Here is a 17,099-nt window from a genome sequence, read left to right as displayed (position 1 = left end):
ATTTGCACCTTGAGTGTGAGAGTCTTCAGACTGCAGCTTGATTTCACCATACCTGGAGCCTCCAACATTGACATTGCTGAGCACAGGCAGGTGGTCATGAGGGATGAAGTCAGCCCATAGATGCCACAGCCACTGGAAGCAAAGGTGCCTTGAAACTGCGGGATGGGAACATATAGTGGGCCAGGAAGGGTGGAATAAGCAGTGTATGAGTCACTGAGGGTCTTTCATTGTCCATTTTCCTGATGAGCAAGTCGTGTCTCCAAAGCAATAAGCTTTGTGAGTATGGGCACAGAAGTCACCAGTCATATGGATGAAGGGGCCTCAGATTCCCCAGAGCTTCTACAGGGTAGAAGCCTCCAGCCTATTGCTGGCCTGAGGGGGTGTCATGTTGGGTCCTCCTAGTAACTGAGCTCACCATCTCTGAGCGTCCCCACCTCAGATCTTTCCACAACTTATGTCCCAGAACGTTCAACTAGCCCATGTGATTCCTCCCCCAGAGTCCTACAGTAGTCACCTCCTACTCCCCCATTCAAAGGTCTGGCAAGCACCCAATCTCCCAAACCTGTTTCCTCTTGTGGGAGTCAGGCTCATAACCCCATTCCCAGCAGGGAACTTGGGTAACTATCTCCTTGTTAATAAAATGCAGCAGCACACCTTCCTAGCTCCTGGGATGGAGTCCCCCGTGCATGATAAGCCATCCTTCGCTGCTAGGCCTGTGTACACTTACCTTTGCCTGGAATGCCCACCTGTCTCCCTCCACCTCAGGAAGTCTTGCTCACATAGCAGAGTTCAGCCCTCAGCTCCTTGACTAAGCCTCCCTTCCATCCCATCCTGGACAAAGATCACCTCTCAGACTTTGAGCACTGGAGCTTCTTGCTATGACAGTAAAGTATACTCTTTGCCCTGCAGTGCACATGCCATGGGACCACCCCATCATGAGCAACTCCTGAGTACGATGGGAAATCAGTCTTTCTTAGTCCTCACAACAAGCACCCTCACATGTCCATGCCTCCTCTAGTAGTGCAATCTGCTGGTGTGCAGATGACTGGGGGGACAAGGCAGTGTAGGGTGGACACAGGGAAGACAAGCCTGACTAATAGCTGCTAGGTTAGTACATGACTGGGGAGGGGACATGGAGAGCTGGGTGCAAGGCAGTTCCTGGTGGATCACTCAGCTGATGTCACTGAGGGGCAGTGGTCACTATGAAGCAGTCAACTTTGGACTCATTTCTTATACCACAGAAAAAAATATATATCTTTTTGATGAATCCATCCAGTGCCATCCAAGTAAACATGCACAGGATTAGAAGGCAGAAGGCTCTGCATGTAGTTGCCTGTCCTCTCCAGGCAATCTGCCTGTAACAGGGCATCTGTCCATGTGTGCCAAGGATCTTGGCTGTCTGCTTTTCCTGCTGACCTTATACCTCACTGGCCACCCAAATAGCTAATGAGAGGTAAATTAGAAACCCCAGTTCTAGAAAGTGCTTTACAAAAGAGTCACATTTCCAAACCCTCCTCTTAATGGATTGCCAAATGGTCAGTGAGCTGTAAAATATGCAGTTCTCCTTCTTGTTACCACCCCTCCTCATCTACTCAGACTTCTCCCCTCCCCTTTTCTCCCTCACCACAGAGAACACATTTACATTTCTGAAAAAAGTTCAGGCAGCAGTAATGCTTTTTGCTCCAAGCATTAGGGCCACTCCAGTTCCCCCTCTGTACTCCCTCCTCGGCCACCAACTCATGAACTCCCATGGCAACATGCAGGGGCAAAGCTGCACCTCCTGCCTTGCCACAGTTAGCCCAATTCAAGGTGTTGGGATTCCCTTCTTGTCTGATACTCTGCTGGGCTGTGGTGTCCTTAACTAGTGTCCTCATGCCAGCTACATCCTCTGAGTTGGGGAGGTGGTAAATGAAGTTAGATTCCCCATTGGGTTTTCCTTTATTCAGGGCAGGCTCTTCCTAGGGAGGAATTTCTGAGGTCAGGCAGGCCTTGGGAATAGGGGGCACAGAAGGGAAACAGCAGGCAGAGCAGTAGGCAAGAGGTAGTAAGAGCAGGTTTGAGAAATTTGAGAGGTCTGGCAAGGATACAACTCCTGGTCAACGATGGGAAGTGTGCCTTAGAATAGAACTGGGGCATGGGACCTAGTGGCCCAGGGCTTCTGTTGTTCTAAATCCATGGCCAATGAGGGTGGGAGTCAGGACTGTGGGTAGCAGCATCCCCCAAGCCAAGTGAGCCTGGAGACTTACTTGTCCTCTCCACTGCACACATATATACAAACACACACATGCATGATTCTTAGCAGCTGTGACTGCCTTCCCTGGGTCTTGGCTTTGCTCTTCTGGCTACTCCTTCATTCAGCCTCTTTCCCCTTGGTAAAAGTGAGTTTGGAGGATGAGAGTTTGGTGCAGTGGTTTTGAAGCAGCTTGTGCCTGCTTGCATCTCAAGTGAGAGTGCCTGAGTTTTAATCCCAGGTCTACTCCTGATTCCAGCTTCCTGCAGTGCATACCATTGGAGGCTGCAGGTTATTGGATTCCTGCACCCACATAGTATTCCTGTACCCACACTGAATTCCTGGCACCTGACTTTCCCATTGCTGTCCTCTCTCCCTTAGTCACCACCCTAAAATCCAGGGCAGTTTCATTGGGATGCAAGGTGTTGGTTGGAGTAAAAGTCCCTTTGGTGTTGCTTAGCTCCAGGAATAGGCTGGCCATAGTATCCTCAATGTAGACCTGTTAAAACCCTTATTGGTGAGAGCATTTACTGTGATGCTATCATGTGACTTCCATCGAGGCCACTGTCTTGTTTACAAAGCTTAATGCATAGAAAGAGGAGAAATCCTCACGTAACAAGTAAGAACATTGGAAATGGCAATCTGAAAAGTTACTCACTGAAGACATCCATGGTGTTCCCTCCCACGACTTGGCAACTGGAACTGTCACTCTGTGACTCCTTTCGCAGATGACCCAGCTTGTCTTCTGCTATTTTGTCTCAAATACCACAGAGTTTCAGGATGAACAGAAAAGTACACTTTAGATTTTCTGTTATTGCCACTGTAGGGACTATGTACACAGCACACCAAAAATATGATTGCAAGAGACTAGAATATGCTACCCAAAAGTATACTTCTTTAGTATACTTTGACTTGATTATTCTGAAAAACTGCAGACACAGAAGTAGCTCTGAGAAAAAACAAAAACAAAAACACCTGAATCTCTAAAGGCAGTCTACATTAGTAAAAGTATCAGGAAGAAGGCTGCTCTGGACAACTGTTATTACCCAAGTCTAATTAAGTATTTAGGTACTCAGAAGCATTAGGTTGTGAGCAAGTTCTCTGTTCTTGGAACTCTAATTTAATTGGCAAAACACAATAAAACCAATTCTATATATTCACCAAATATTATGTTCTTTTAGTAATATATGATCTAAAAAGAATCATAAAGGCAGCAGGCTATCCTTTGTAAATGTGGAAAAGACAAATGGAAATATTACCTACAAAAGAAATTCTTACATTCTTCAACTTTTGTTTTATCTGTATAATTATAAATATAATTTAAAGGACCACTGTATGGAAGATTTTTAAAGCTGGAGAAAATTTAATACAAGACTCTGTTTCTATACTGTACTTCCTGGAGGAGAACCATTTCAGGCCTATGTTTCAAAAATGAAAGGTATATTAAACTTAATACAATGATTCCTTTGAAGTAGCTTACTGCCCTTCATTTAAACCACAGTCTTGTGCATTTTTTTCAAAAGGGAGAGTAATGTGAACACCATAACTGCAAAGCTTAGTCTTCTGAGAATAATTGTCATGAATTGGTAATTGATTCCTGGAGGGATTACCAGTGTCCCACAGGAAGGTAAGCTGTGAATTCTAGTTTTAGAGATATACACATGTTCTATTTGAGACCCCCCTCCCCCCATTAACTCTTCTGGGCCTTTTCCCCCAATAGTCAAGACTGCTGAGGAAAAGTTATGTACTTAACATGTAACTTGTTTTCCTTAAAATGCTGTTTTGCAGTTATGGCCATAATTTTCAACTAATTTTAATTTCCCCATACCATACTGCTTTTCAGGAGGTACATACTCAAGAACACGTTTGCTTACTGAAAGGGTTTTGTGGACATGGGGAAACCAGCAAAGCAGTAAACCATCCCAGAGAGTATGAAAGAGCTACATGTAGACAGTGAGTAGTGAGTGATGAGAAAGAATTGAAGACATTACCCCTGTGATAAGGATCGTGTACACATGCTAGCATTTGTCACTTAAAGTCCACTGTTAAGAGATTAATTCTGTAAGCCCTGTTGAGAAGAAAACATCCTGGAGGAAGGAGGAACTCATTCAGCTATTCATTTTGCATCCCTTCCTATGTATCAACCTCAGGGACTTCCATGCACATAGGCCTATATTATCATTTTAGGTAATAAAAACTAAGGCTCAGAGTATAAAGTTATAACCAAGGGCCACAGATAGTAAGCGGCCAAGACATGATTTAAGCTCTAATCTGTTTAATTTTTACACCCAACCTGTTTCTGTACAATGATATGAGTCTTAGGAGCAAAGGTATTAATTAATTCAAGCAAAGATGCTCTGAGTGTGTTCGAAAAGATGGAAAGTAGAGGACCAAAAACATTGATCCAGATAGTATCTGTAGCTGAAAAGAGAAGAGTCAAAGACTTGATGTTTAGTAAACTTTTCTTGACTCTGTGTGAAACTTCAGAATTGGAAGTGACTTGCCACTTTATTTTCTCTTTATTATTCTCTTTATCTTCTTTTTCATTTGCTTAGTGAGAACCTAGGGCCTAATCTCAGATCACAAACATCATGTATGGTTTCTATTCAGAGAGACAAAGAATCAGAATGGAGAGAATTCCAAAATCCTTTAGTAATAAGATCTCTGTAAACAGGGGTCAGTAGCATTGTAAAACCCAGGACCAGAGAGAGCCTTTCAGAGTGGTCTGAGTGTCACTTAACAAAGGAGAGGTAATGATCTGCCAATATTGCTTCTTTTCTTAAACTGAGTGTTTTATTTGAGAGGCAGAGAGACTGGGAGAGACTGAGAGAAAGTAAGAGAGCTTCCATCTGTGTTTCACTGCCCAAAGGCCCATAATAACAATGATCAGGCTGATACTGTGAGTCAGAGACTTGATACAGGTCTCCCGTATAAGTGGCATCATCATCAGGAAGCTGGAATCAGGAGCAGAGCCAGCACTTCCAACCAGGTACTCCAATATGGGATATGAGCAACATAGGTAACTGCTGAGTCAAATCCCCAGCCCTGTTGTTTGCTCTTAAACCTACAGAATATTTTATTTAAATGGGGTTTTGTGTGTGATTTATCTGCTTACACAAATATGGTACTTTAAACTTCATATTAAAGATTTGAAATGTATGGCAATAACATCATCATATTCGATATCATGTATCATGTACATCATCATTATCAACATTTAATGTAGAATGCATATTGCATTTTGTGATGAAACGCTTTCTAGCCTGACTTTTTATGGTTTTGAATAGTTGATGTAAGAAATTGTTTTTTTCATTTACTAGGAAGGACTGTGTGTATGAATATATACATATATATGTTTGCAATACTTTTTGCATTTTTTAATTACTTTTAATGATAAGCAGGTCAAGTTAGTTTTAGGAAGGATTGAGTTGGTTTTTTTTTTAAGATTTATTTATTTGAAAGACACCATTTTAGAGAGAGGGAGATACAGAGGAGGAGGGGAAAAAGAGAGAGAGAGAGAGAGAGAAACACTTCCATCTGCTGGTTCATTCCCCAAATGACCACAATAGCCAGGGCTGGGCCAGGCTGAAGTCAGGATCCAGGAGCTTCTTCCGGGTCTCCAATATGGGTGCAGGGGCCTGAACACTTGTACCATCTTCTATTGCTTTTCCAGGTGTGTTAGCAGGGAGCTGGATCAGAAGTGGAGCAGCCGAGACTTGAACCGGTATCCATATGGGATGCCAGTGTCGCAGGCAGCAGCTTTATCCACTAACACTGGCCCCTTGTGGTTCCTTTTCAGTCACTTTTGCTCTGGAGACTGTCACTGGGTGCTCCCAGGGTCCTTTGTTCTCATCGGTATGCAAAGACCAAAACACCAGCTCTGTAATTCTGGAGGCTCTTAAACAAAGTCAGTTTCTACTGAATCACCCAGCCATGTTATGTAGTAGGTGAATTGTTATAATAAAGTGCTTCATTTTGGCACATTTTCTTTTAATGTTTACTGAAATCCAAAACTGTTGTGAATATATTACTTATGAATCATTTTAAAAGAGAGGGACCTAAGGAGGAGTATAAGGCAGGTGACCTTGAAGTTGGGCAGTCATATTAACTCATACAATAGTGTAGAGAGTAAGACTGAGTCCATTTTGAGAAACATAGAACTCTAAAGTAAGTGAGGCAACTGGGTCTTCAAAGCAACATGTATACCAAAAAGTAGCCAGGATTACGTCAGCTACAGTCAATCAGAAGGCAAACTAATTTATAAGGAATAACCAATCCAAGAACAAAGAACCAAGGATGTAACCAATCAAACCTAAGGTGTGATTAGAACCATCCAAACCAAAATACCAGAAAGGGAGGAGTTTCTGCCTCCCATGCATGGTCTGTGAGTGGTCTTGTCAATCAGTGTCATCTTTAGTGGTTGCTACAGAATCCACTGCTAAACCTTCACTGTCAGACAACGTCACAGATGAGTCTACTACAACTTCCTTGCAAGACACTGACCAGAAGATTCCCTTGCAAGGTGAGGACCTGTGTCTGGACTACACCTGGGACTTGTTCATTAACCCCAAGTCTCTTGCTCTGTCTTTCCCTATTTCTCTTCAATTTATGGTATGATTGTAATTTTAATCGCTGTATTAATGATAAGTTATAGTAGTATATTGATGAGAACATTTTCCCATTTGCTATGACTGCACGTGCCTTACCAATTTGACCTAATGGCAAGCAAGTGAAGTGGGGAGTACCTGAGGTCATTGTGTGCTCAGTGAAGCCCATGTAGCTTGTAACTGAGTTAATATGTGACCCATTAATAAAGCTTGACATTGTGGAAGAACGTAACTCATGTAGACAACCCTTTTCTTACAAATGGGACTTGCTCGCCACAACTGACATAGATAAAAATTGGTACATGGGCATTATGCAAAAAGGAGCTAGGGAGCAAATTCTTTTTACCAGTGGTTTTATGGACCAGTAAGCTCCTGTACACTGAGAATACTCACCTTTTGAGCTGTACATATGGCTAATGCATAAAGCCTTAAAAATATGACACTTTTGACCTGCATAAAGCCAGGACTCCTTACAGAGATGCACAAGACAGAAGTTGACCTACCAGATTTTATTCTAAGGATAGAAAAACTCATGATGGAACTCAAAGCATCAGCCTGGGGTTCAGCCTGGTCAAATGTCTTGCCAAATTCCTGGTTTCCAGATGGACCAACCTCTGTGATGTGACCTCTGGACAAACAAAACAGATGGCAGCTGTCTTGATCAGCTCACCTCAAAGAAACAGATAAAGCATTATCAGTCCGAAATGTCAAATTAATAGCAGTAGTGATGACAGATGCTCAATGAAGGAAGGACAAAAAGAAATTGTATACAGATGCATGGACAGCAGAAAAATAGCATAGCCTTTAGGTCACATATGTGAAAGGCAAATTATTTAAAAAATAATGGAAAGGAGGTGGAATCTAGAACATATTGGGAAGGATAATATAAAGTAGTTGAAAAAATCAAAATGTAACTCTCACACTTGTCACTATACCAGAAAGATAACTCAGAGGAAAAGCAATGCAAAAATCAGGTGGATGCATTAATAAGAAACATAACAATAAATGATAAGCAAATACCTAAATTAAAGATAGAAATCCAAATGACTCATGGAGGCACACCTTAACCTCCATTTACACCAGAAAGGAAAAAATAAGAATTGGAACTACTACCAGTACCCTTCATTACCATTAAAAAGAAAAAGCTTCATTGACTATTTAAGAGGTTGTCTACAACATTTTTAAAATCCCAGTAGCAGAATACCCACCTCAGGTAATTTTGACTATTTGTGAGGAAGAGGAACATCTAGGGAGGGACACGTTCACTACATAAATAGTTCCAAGATAGAAACCAGAAAATAACACAGCAGCAAATTAAGAGGGCACTAACAAACTTTGGACAATGTAAAACAAACCTAGAGAAATACAGATTCACAAATTCAATAGACATATACATGATAGACATTTAACCATATGTTACAGAAATGTGTGTGTGTGTGTTTATAATATATATAATATAGATAATTCAAGAATAGGAATAGCATTGACAAAAACAAGCCTATCACTAGGCTAATCCTCTGCCTAGCAGCGCCGGCACACCGGGTTCTAGTCCCGGTCGGGGTGCCGGATTCTGTCCCAGTTGCCCCTCTTCCAGGCCAGCCCTCTGCTGTGGCCAGGGAGTGCAGTGGAAGATGGCCCAAGTCCTTGGGCCCTGCACCCCATGGGAGACCAGGATAAGTACCTGGCTCCTGCCATCGGATCAGTGCGGTGCGCCGGCTGTAGCGCGCCGACCACAGCAGCCATTGGAGGGTGAACCAACGGCAAAGGAAGACCTTTCTCTCTGTCTCTCTCTCTCACTGTCCACTCTGCCTGTCAAAAAAAAAAAAAAAAAAAAAAAAGAAAAAAAAAAGCCTATCTACAAACATTCACAATATTAACATTAGCTCTGGAAAACCCACCTTGGGAATCCTAAATAAAAGAGAATGAGATGAGCAGGGAACATATTTCATAGCCAGGGCTGTACAAAGACTGGCAGATAAATGGGTCATACAATGTAATTTCCATTTGGCATGAAATACTACAGCAGCAGGATATAGGAAATGGTCTATTCAAAAGGCAATTAAGAGCTATAGTACAACAAAAGGATTTCCAACTGCCACTGCCTATAGCATGTTGTAACCTTAAGAGAAAAAGAATAACATGATATCTCACACTCATTGATTTTTTAGAAAGCTTTTATTTATTTGAAAAAAAGAGCAAGTAGCTGCTAGATTAGATATTGATAGATCAATAGATATAGATCTTACATCTGTTCACTCCCCCAAATGGCCTGCAACAGTTGGGGCTGGCCCAGGCCAAAGCCAGAAGCCCAGATCTGAAGGTCTCCCACATGGGTGGCAGAAACCCAAGCATTTGAGCCATTATCTTCTGTCTCCCAGGGTGCACATTAGCAGGAAGCTGAATCAGAAGTGGAGTCAGGACTCAATACCAGACACACTCCAATTTGGGCTACAGGTATCCCAAGGAGTGATTTAACCCATTACACCATAGTATCTACCACTCATGTTTATTTATAAAAAAAAAAAAAAAACTCTATAGAATATATGGTCAACAATAAAAGAGATATAGACAAGAATGCAAGTTCATATAAATGCAAAAGTTAAAAATTATTAATCCATCTCCTTTCAAGATGTTAGTGTCAATGGAGACAGAAACACATAATGGACCACAGGAAGCAAAGGGAAAACTCCACTAACATAAAACCTTAGAAATCACCCTTAGACAAACTCAAAAAAAAAATTATATCAAACTACAGTAATAAAGTGAGGATTTTGTAACATATTTGTAACATACCAATTCTAACATTAGTACGGTACACTACTGTGCTGTCTGCTCAGCACAGTAGTCTTATAAGATATTCAAGACAAAGGAATAGGGACTGGCATTGTGACATAGTGGGTAAAGTTACTTCCTGCAACTCCAGCATCCCTGTGTCCTGGCTGTGCCACTTCCAATCCAGCTCCCTGCTAATTGGCCTGGTAAAAGTAACAGCAGATGACCTAAGTATTTGGGACCCTGCCACCCATGTGGGAGACCTGGATGAAGCTTCTAGCTCCCAGCTTGGCCTGGCCCAGTGCTGCCTGTTGTGGCCACCAGGGGAATGAATCAGCAGATGGAAGATACCTCTGTCTACCTCTCTCTGACTGAAAAATAAATAAATAAATAAATAATAAATAAATAAATAAATCTTTTTTAAAAGACAAAGAAATACTAGGAAACTTTATATTCTGCATAACAGCAGTACATACCACAATACGAAGGATAAGATAAGGGCTGTTAAAACTCTAAGCCATCTATGGCTTCAATTTTGCTCATAACAATTGTAAGCCACGTAATTCTTATTTGGTCATCAGTAACACTCCCCTGCTGCTTCATATACTACCATATCAGGACCTGACATGTGAGCTCTGAGTATGCCACAAATTATAGGACTACAAGATACACTATCATCTGCAACAACCAACCTTTGGGTAAGCCTCAAAGAAAAGTGCATTCATTAACCTTTGGAAGTCCAGTAACAGTAATTTGGCTGTTTCTCCCTTGTTTCCAAGAACAATGTGTATGTTAGGTTTCTTTTATTTTGATATAATAAGAATGCCAACTAATAAAGCCCTTTATACCACAAAAAGAATGAACAGGTGATAGAAAAATATTAATTTTTTTGAAAACAAGAAAATCCCCATATTTTCTGGAAATATACTAGTCCAGATTAGGATGAAACAATAATAAGATTCTACTGGCACAAACCAGACTATAATAGCATTCAAAGAAAACATAAATTTGTAGTTCACACTGGAAGTAGGTGAAAAGGCTAAAGTTCATAAATCCAGGCATGAGTAACATTTTTATTGTGCTCCAGGTTTCTAACAGTCAATGGAGAAAAATAACATAATCTTCACAATACTCTATATACAGGAACATCACTAGAATAGACATCAAAATACCTGGTTTTGATACTCATCTCTGGAGCCTGACTCCAGTTTCTTACTAAAATACCTCTGGGGAAGCAATGGTGACCACGGCTCCCATAACAAGTTCCATGCTATTCACTTGGGTGACCTGGGTGGAATTGCCAGTTCCCAGTTGCAGTCTGGCACATCTCAAGGCACCTCTAGCATTGGGAAGTGAACTAGCAGATGGGAGCTCCTTTTCCTCTGTCTCAGTTCATTTATTATGTAAAGATGGGAAGAGTGGTGAAGGCCTTCCCAACTCGGAAACAAAATGCGTTAGTTATAAATGAAAAGGCTGTTATATTCAGCCACACACAAACCTTAATTCATGCATGGCAAACCAAGATAAAGGAAAAACAAATACCGACTAAGAAAGTGTAGTTGGTCTGCCTATTACATCAAAATGAAAGAAAATTAACGTACACATTGTTCTTGGAAACGAGGGAGAAATGGCCAACATTCCAACAGAAAGATGGGCAAAGGACAAGGACAGTTGACAGGAAAAGGGACACAAGTGGCTTTTCTTCCAATGGAAAGAGCGCCACCTTTCTCCTGTGCAGGGCAATGCAAATAAAAACTGCACATCTCTCATTTGGCTACAATTCAAGTACTTGGCAGCATATATTGGAATAAGAAGACACTCCTCGAGGAGTGGTAATGAACATGCGAAACCATGCAACCTCTATCAAAGGGGAATCTAGCAATAGAGTTCTACAGTAGATCTGCCATTTGCACTGGCACTGTCACTTCTGGGAGTTAACTCCACAAGTATAGGGGCATATGTGGTTTCTGTGTTTGTGTTGCTAACACTCAATGCCTGAGACTGGATAATCTGTGAAGATCAGAAATTTATAGTTCTCACACCTAGAGCGCCTGGGAAGTCCAACATCAGGGCATCAGCATGCTTTGTCTGATGAAGGTCTTACTATTGCATTGTCACATGGTGCAAGGCTGAAGGCAGAAGGGCAAGAGAGCAAATTAGCTGAACATCAAATGAAGCCTGTTTGACAGGGGCCTCAATTCCCGGTTTCAGTAAGGCCCAGGCACGACCGTGTGGGTATTTGGAGAGTGAATTAGTGGATAGAGATTCTCTCTCTCTCTCTCTGTTACTTTGCTTGTGTGTGTCTGTGTGTGTGTGTGTTGTGTGTGTTTCCACATCTCAAGAAAACTGAAAGAAGAATCCATCAAAGCCAACCATTATTCTACAGTGAACACTCTAAAATAGATAAAAATTGACAGTCTGCTCAGTTCTTAAGAGGTGGACTAAATGCTGATGGTCCTCTTTCTAGAACACAGAAGGAAACAAACTCACCCAAAGCTGAATGACCCTCATTGTATTTTTATTTTTTAATATCTTTCCTGATTTACTTGGAAGATTTCTGGGTTCATATTTCATATTTCTTGATTTAGTATAGAAAGGTAGAGTGACAGCAAGGGAAAGACAGAGTTTCCATTCCCTGGTTCACTTCCCAAATCCTGCAACAGCCAGGGCTGGCTGGACCAAGCCAAAGCCAGGAGCCAGCACTTCAATCTGGGTCTTGGAATTGTGTGGCATTTTGTCATCCGTTGGGGCATAGTCTGTTTCACAGGTGCATCTGCAGGCTCTTCTATCAGAAGCACAGAGGAACAAGGACTCCAAAAGGGGATATGAATGCCCCTTGTGGTACTTTAATCACTGGACCAGATGCCCACCACAAGAGTGATGATTTATTCCAGTCGATGTCTGCTAAGTCCTTTGTATGAGAGCAAATTAGGAAAAGCAAGCAAAAGGAGAGAAGTCACATCCCCAAAACTGGCTTAACACACAGCATCACAATGTTCACCCACAACTTCACTTCAACAATGGCCAAGGGCAAGGACAGACATTTCTCCAAAGACGAACAGCACAAGAGCTATATTGAAAGGACACACTATTATTGGTCATTGGCCATCACAAATCAAGTCTGCAATGAGATAGATACCCCTTCCAAACCACCTCGAGGCTATTCAAATTACCATGAACCTGCAGTTGCATTCTCAACGAGCTATCTAAAAGAACCGGAAACAAGTTTGAAAAATATTTACCCAGAAGACTTCACAGGATTCACACTAGCCAAAACACAACCACAGCTCCAGTGTCCATCAGTAGATGAATGAATAAACACAATATGGTCTAGTCATATGATGGAATTCAGCATGAGGTAGCATACAAGTACTGATACGGGCTACCGCATAGACAAAACTTGAAACCATGGTGCAAGTTGAGGGACTCCAGATACAGCAGAGAATAGTTTATAATGCTAGCTCTATGAAACATCTAGAGCATACTCACAGACCGAGAACTAATTGGCAGTTGCAATTGCTGGGGGAAGGGAGACTGGAAACTGGCTACTACTGGGTTTCGAGCTTGCTTTGCAGGTGATGTGATTCACTATTAGATGGTGGCCGAGGCGGTTGTGGGCAGGACTAAAGCTCTCAATAAACTTGCATACAGCCTTTTGGGAAAATTTTTCTGACTGCACCCACCAGTGAACTAGGGCCTCTCTGCTGCTATAGATTGGCTGGTCAAATTATTTTACTGTTTGAAAGGCAGAGTGCCAGAGAGACAGGCAGGGAGGAGGGAGACAGGGAGGTTGATCCAGTGAAACACACGAAAACCCCTTCAGCTGAAACCCCACAGTATCCACTGTGAACCAGACATGTCCTGTCCCCACAGCAAGTAGGAACAAAGTACAGCAGGTGGTATTGAACACACAGCAGGCCATCAGTACCTTTAGAGCACACCGCAAGGTGGGGGTGCACAGGATGTGTAGAAAATCACTCTCTAGGCATGACTGGTAGAAAGGGATACTTTGGTGACTTCAGTGGAAGAACATCTACCAGAGTTGACCAGGATTTCTTTCTCAAGAATTCTAGGTTTTGAATCCTCCCCCAGAGAATTATCAAAAGCGATGCATGAGAATCTACAAATTCGGTAAGACGATCAGGTTTCTCCCAAGAAACTTTACAGGCCTGAAGCGTGTGAAAGCTTATCTTCACATAACTGAAGGAATAAACTTCCAACCAAAATGACATCTTATTATGGACAAGTTAAGGGACAGCATCAGCATTAGACCTGCCTGACAGGGATGCTCTATTGCCCTCTCCTGGAAGCAAATCGACACTACATGGCAGCAACACAGAACAACCAAAAAGTGGCAAAGCGCCCCAGGGTAAGAGAAAAGGAAAAGACACATACAGGATCTTCACTACCGCCATGGAATAGAAATCACTTTTACAACTTGGAATGAAATATAAAGTAAAATCACAGAACTTGCAATGACTATACGGATCTCATGTGTATTTTGTAGCAAGTCATTTGGAACTACATTGCTTCTATGTGGATGAAGTGGAAGTCTAAACTAAATGTTTATAGGTGTGAATAGTTTATAGATTCCCATTGCAATGTGTCAGTAGATACCTATAGATGATACACAAAAGAAAATGAGAGATAAGAAGTCATTAGGAGGGGCTGGCACTGTAGTGTAGTAGGTTAAGCGCCCGCCTGCATCAATGGCATCGCATATGGGCACCAGTTTGAGGCCCGGCTGCTCCACTGCCTATCCAGCTCCCTGCTAATGGCCTGGGAAAGACGTACAGCCTGGAAAGACAGTAAGTGATGATTCAAATCCTTGGATTCCTGCCACACAGGTTCTTGATCCAAATGGAGTCTGAGGCACTTTATTTGACTTAAGTTTTAGGGGACTGAACCAGCAGATGGAAAATCTCTGTGTCCCTGCCTTTCAAACAAATACATAGGAATTCTTTGAAAACAGAAAGCACAATGGATGGCATGGTGACATCATAGGTAAAGACACCTCCTGCAGTGCTGGCATCCCGTATGGGTGCAGGTCTGAGTCCCGGCTGCTCCTCTCCTGATCCAGCTCTCTACTGGGCCCAGGGAAAGCAGTGGATGATGGCCCAAATGCTTGGGCTCTGGCACCTGGTTGGGAGACCCAGAGCAGGCTCCTGGCTGCTGGAATTGCATCGGCACAGCTCCAATCATTGCGGCCATCTAGGGACTGAATCAAGGGATGGAAGAACTCTATTATCTATCTATCTATCTATCTATCTATCTATCTATCTATCTATCTATCTACCTACGTACCTACCTACCTATCTATCTCTGTCTGTCTTCTTCTGCCTCCCTGTAACACTGACTTGAAATTAAATAAATAAATCTTACAAATGAACCCAAATGACTCCTGGCCTCGTTCATGACTTTCTTAATTCCCCAGTCTTATCACTTGAAGCAGGGAGGACTAGGGCTCTTCCTATTGCTTGGAGGACATGGAAAAGAAAGCAGCTCACCCAAAACTCTAGGGATTACAAGCTAAGTCTAATGCCAAGTCCCTCACTTGACTCCCTAGCGAGGAAAATGATTTCGCCCATGTCCTCTGAGATTCTTTCATAAAACACCAAGCAAACCAGACCTGGAAGGAGTCTATTTCCTCAGGCATCCTTAGTATTGCACTCTTCTAAAGAGGCTGGACAATTTGAATGAGCTCAGACCTATTTTCAAATGGATGCCACTCTCTGTGGTCACAATGAAGCTTCCTAGCCAGTATTTGATCCCCCAGCCCTAGTGATTTTCTGTGAGGTCTTTTGCTCTATCGATAAGGTGGCCTGTTTCTGGGGCCCTGCATGCTGCAGATGGGAGATCTGATGCCAATTTGGGGGCATGGCTTTCAGGTGAGCTCTCTCACCTTCTCCTGGAGTTCTTGGACATGGCTGCTATCATAGCCAGAGACACTGAACCCGTATTCGGGGAAGATGCGCTTTAAGCTGTGACCTCAACATCTCCCAAAGGGGCAGGATCCACGACTCAAGATGCAGTTTAGAGTCTGTTGGGTCCCTAACCTTGGCTTTTCATGGGTCTCCATACCTTGCTTGTTTCTTAGGGGTTTTCCCGAAGGAACATGCTAGAGTGTTTGGAAATGATACGAAAAGGAGGTTTGGGACCCAGCTGTCTGTCTGTCCGCAGGCTTAGGGCCCTGTCTACATTCAAGTAGGATGAGGAATGGCACTGTGTTTGTCTCCTTGTGTACAGTTAAGGGGATGATATTGTGGCAGCAGCCCAGAGGGGCCTTGGCATATCTTCTTAAGGGAAAGGCTCCACAGAATGGAACTTTGAAGATGTGACCTCACTTCCTTGGTGATAGAACTTACACTCTGATAGCAACAGTCCTTAGCGGCTCACTTGATGGGAGACGTTCAGGAGAAGACCATGTTCTCTCGTTGCTGCCAATCGTTGCCAGGCTCTGGCCTTTTCTGGCGCTTGAGACATTGGCTCCGCTCTCACACGGGGTGTCTGTGGCCTCTTACTGCAAGGCCACCCCAGGGAACAGAACAGCCCAGGAGGCAGCCACAGGTAGCGGAACAGTCCCGTCCTGGCAGGGGATCACCTGTGACCCCATCTGGGTCTTCTTTGCCCCTCCCTTCACCATGACAGTGGCAGAAGAAGAGGGGCTCTTGCTGCCCAGCAAAACGATTCACGTGTTGGAGCCTCCTGTGTCTTGCGTGTTCATACCCTATTTTGTGGACAGCTGGTTGGGCAAGTGGGTGTTGGGGGACCTCCTCTTGTCTTCTGGAGACCTCTCTGGCTGCACAAGGGTACAGAGGCCCTTACTTTCCCAACCTGAGTAACAGAATGCCTCATGGGGGGAATTATTCTCTGTGGGGACAGCCAAGCACGACACTGATGCCTCCGGTCTGGGCTGCCACACACTCTCTTTGCAGAGCTCCACACTGGAGTCCGCAGATAGAACACATGAGGAAGCCACAGGCATCGTCAATGGACACGTGAGTCAGGCCAACAATGTGGCTAATGCTGGTGTGGAGTGAGCGAGGGGCCCAGGAGTACCCACGTGTTGGGGCACGAGATGACCACGGTGTGCCCAGAACCACATCCTGAAGGGAGGAACGCCCCTGGCTTTTGGCCTCGTGATCTCCCACTCAGTGACTGACCCCCATCCCACTCTCAAAGAAATCTCAGCCCCTTGGCAACTGGGTGTTGGGAAACTCCCTGTTCACACAAGCATCGTGTGTGGCCATGGTGCTGAATGTTTGCCCACCTAGTCCAAGAATCCTGTGCAGTCCTTAGTCAGCTCCACTGCCTTCCAGGTCTTCTCCAAGCTTTAGGACTCAGTGATCCTACCAGGAAGGTTTTCCCACACAAAAGGGCAGAGGGTTCAACCAAAATGGTGAAGATACCACACAGGACTGGAGCCTGGCCCCCACCTGTTCTATTCCATGGGACGACACTGCCCCTGTGGCCACACTTGCATGGCTGCT

At 43.4% G+C, this 17,099-nt stretch overlaps 1 non-coding gene across 2 annotated transcripts in view; it reads left to right on the top strand.

Annotated features, from left to right (window-relative positions):
- LOC138850066 (uncharacterized) overlaps positions 1-16,615 on the top strand; it is a 102,170-nt gene extending 85,555 nt beyond the window's left edge. Inside the window, exon 5 of one of the 2 annotated variants that reach the window (XR_016235607.1) lies at positions 16,545-16,615. This is a non-coding gene — a transcript (uncharacterized LOC138850066). Of the gene's footprint in view, positions 1-5,903; positions 7,070-16,544 lie in introns of those variants that run through there. The other variant, XR_011389458.2, reaches the window with a different exon arrangement.
- The last annotated feature ends 484 nt before the right edge of the window (positions 16,616-17,099 follow it).

The sequence above is a fragment of the Oryctolagus cuniculus genome, chromosome 6 (genome assembly GCF_051225735.1).
Source record: "Oryctolagus cuniculus isolate XC-2025 breed Fujian yellow rabbit chromosome 6, ASM5122573v1, whole genome shotgun sequence".
Classification (NCBI taxonomy): Eukaryota; Metazoa; Chordata; class Mammalia; order Lagomorpha; family Leporidae; genus Oryctolagus; species Oryctolagus cuniculus.
The sequence above is the reverse complement of the archived record's forward strand: the minus strand, read 5'-3'. Positions and strand labels throughout refer to the sequence as shown.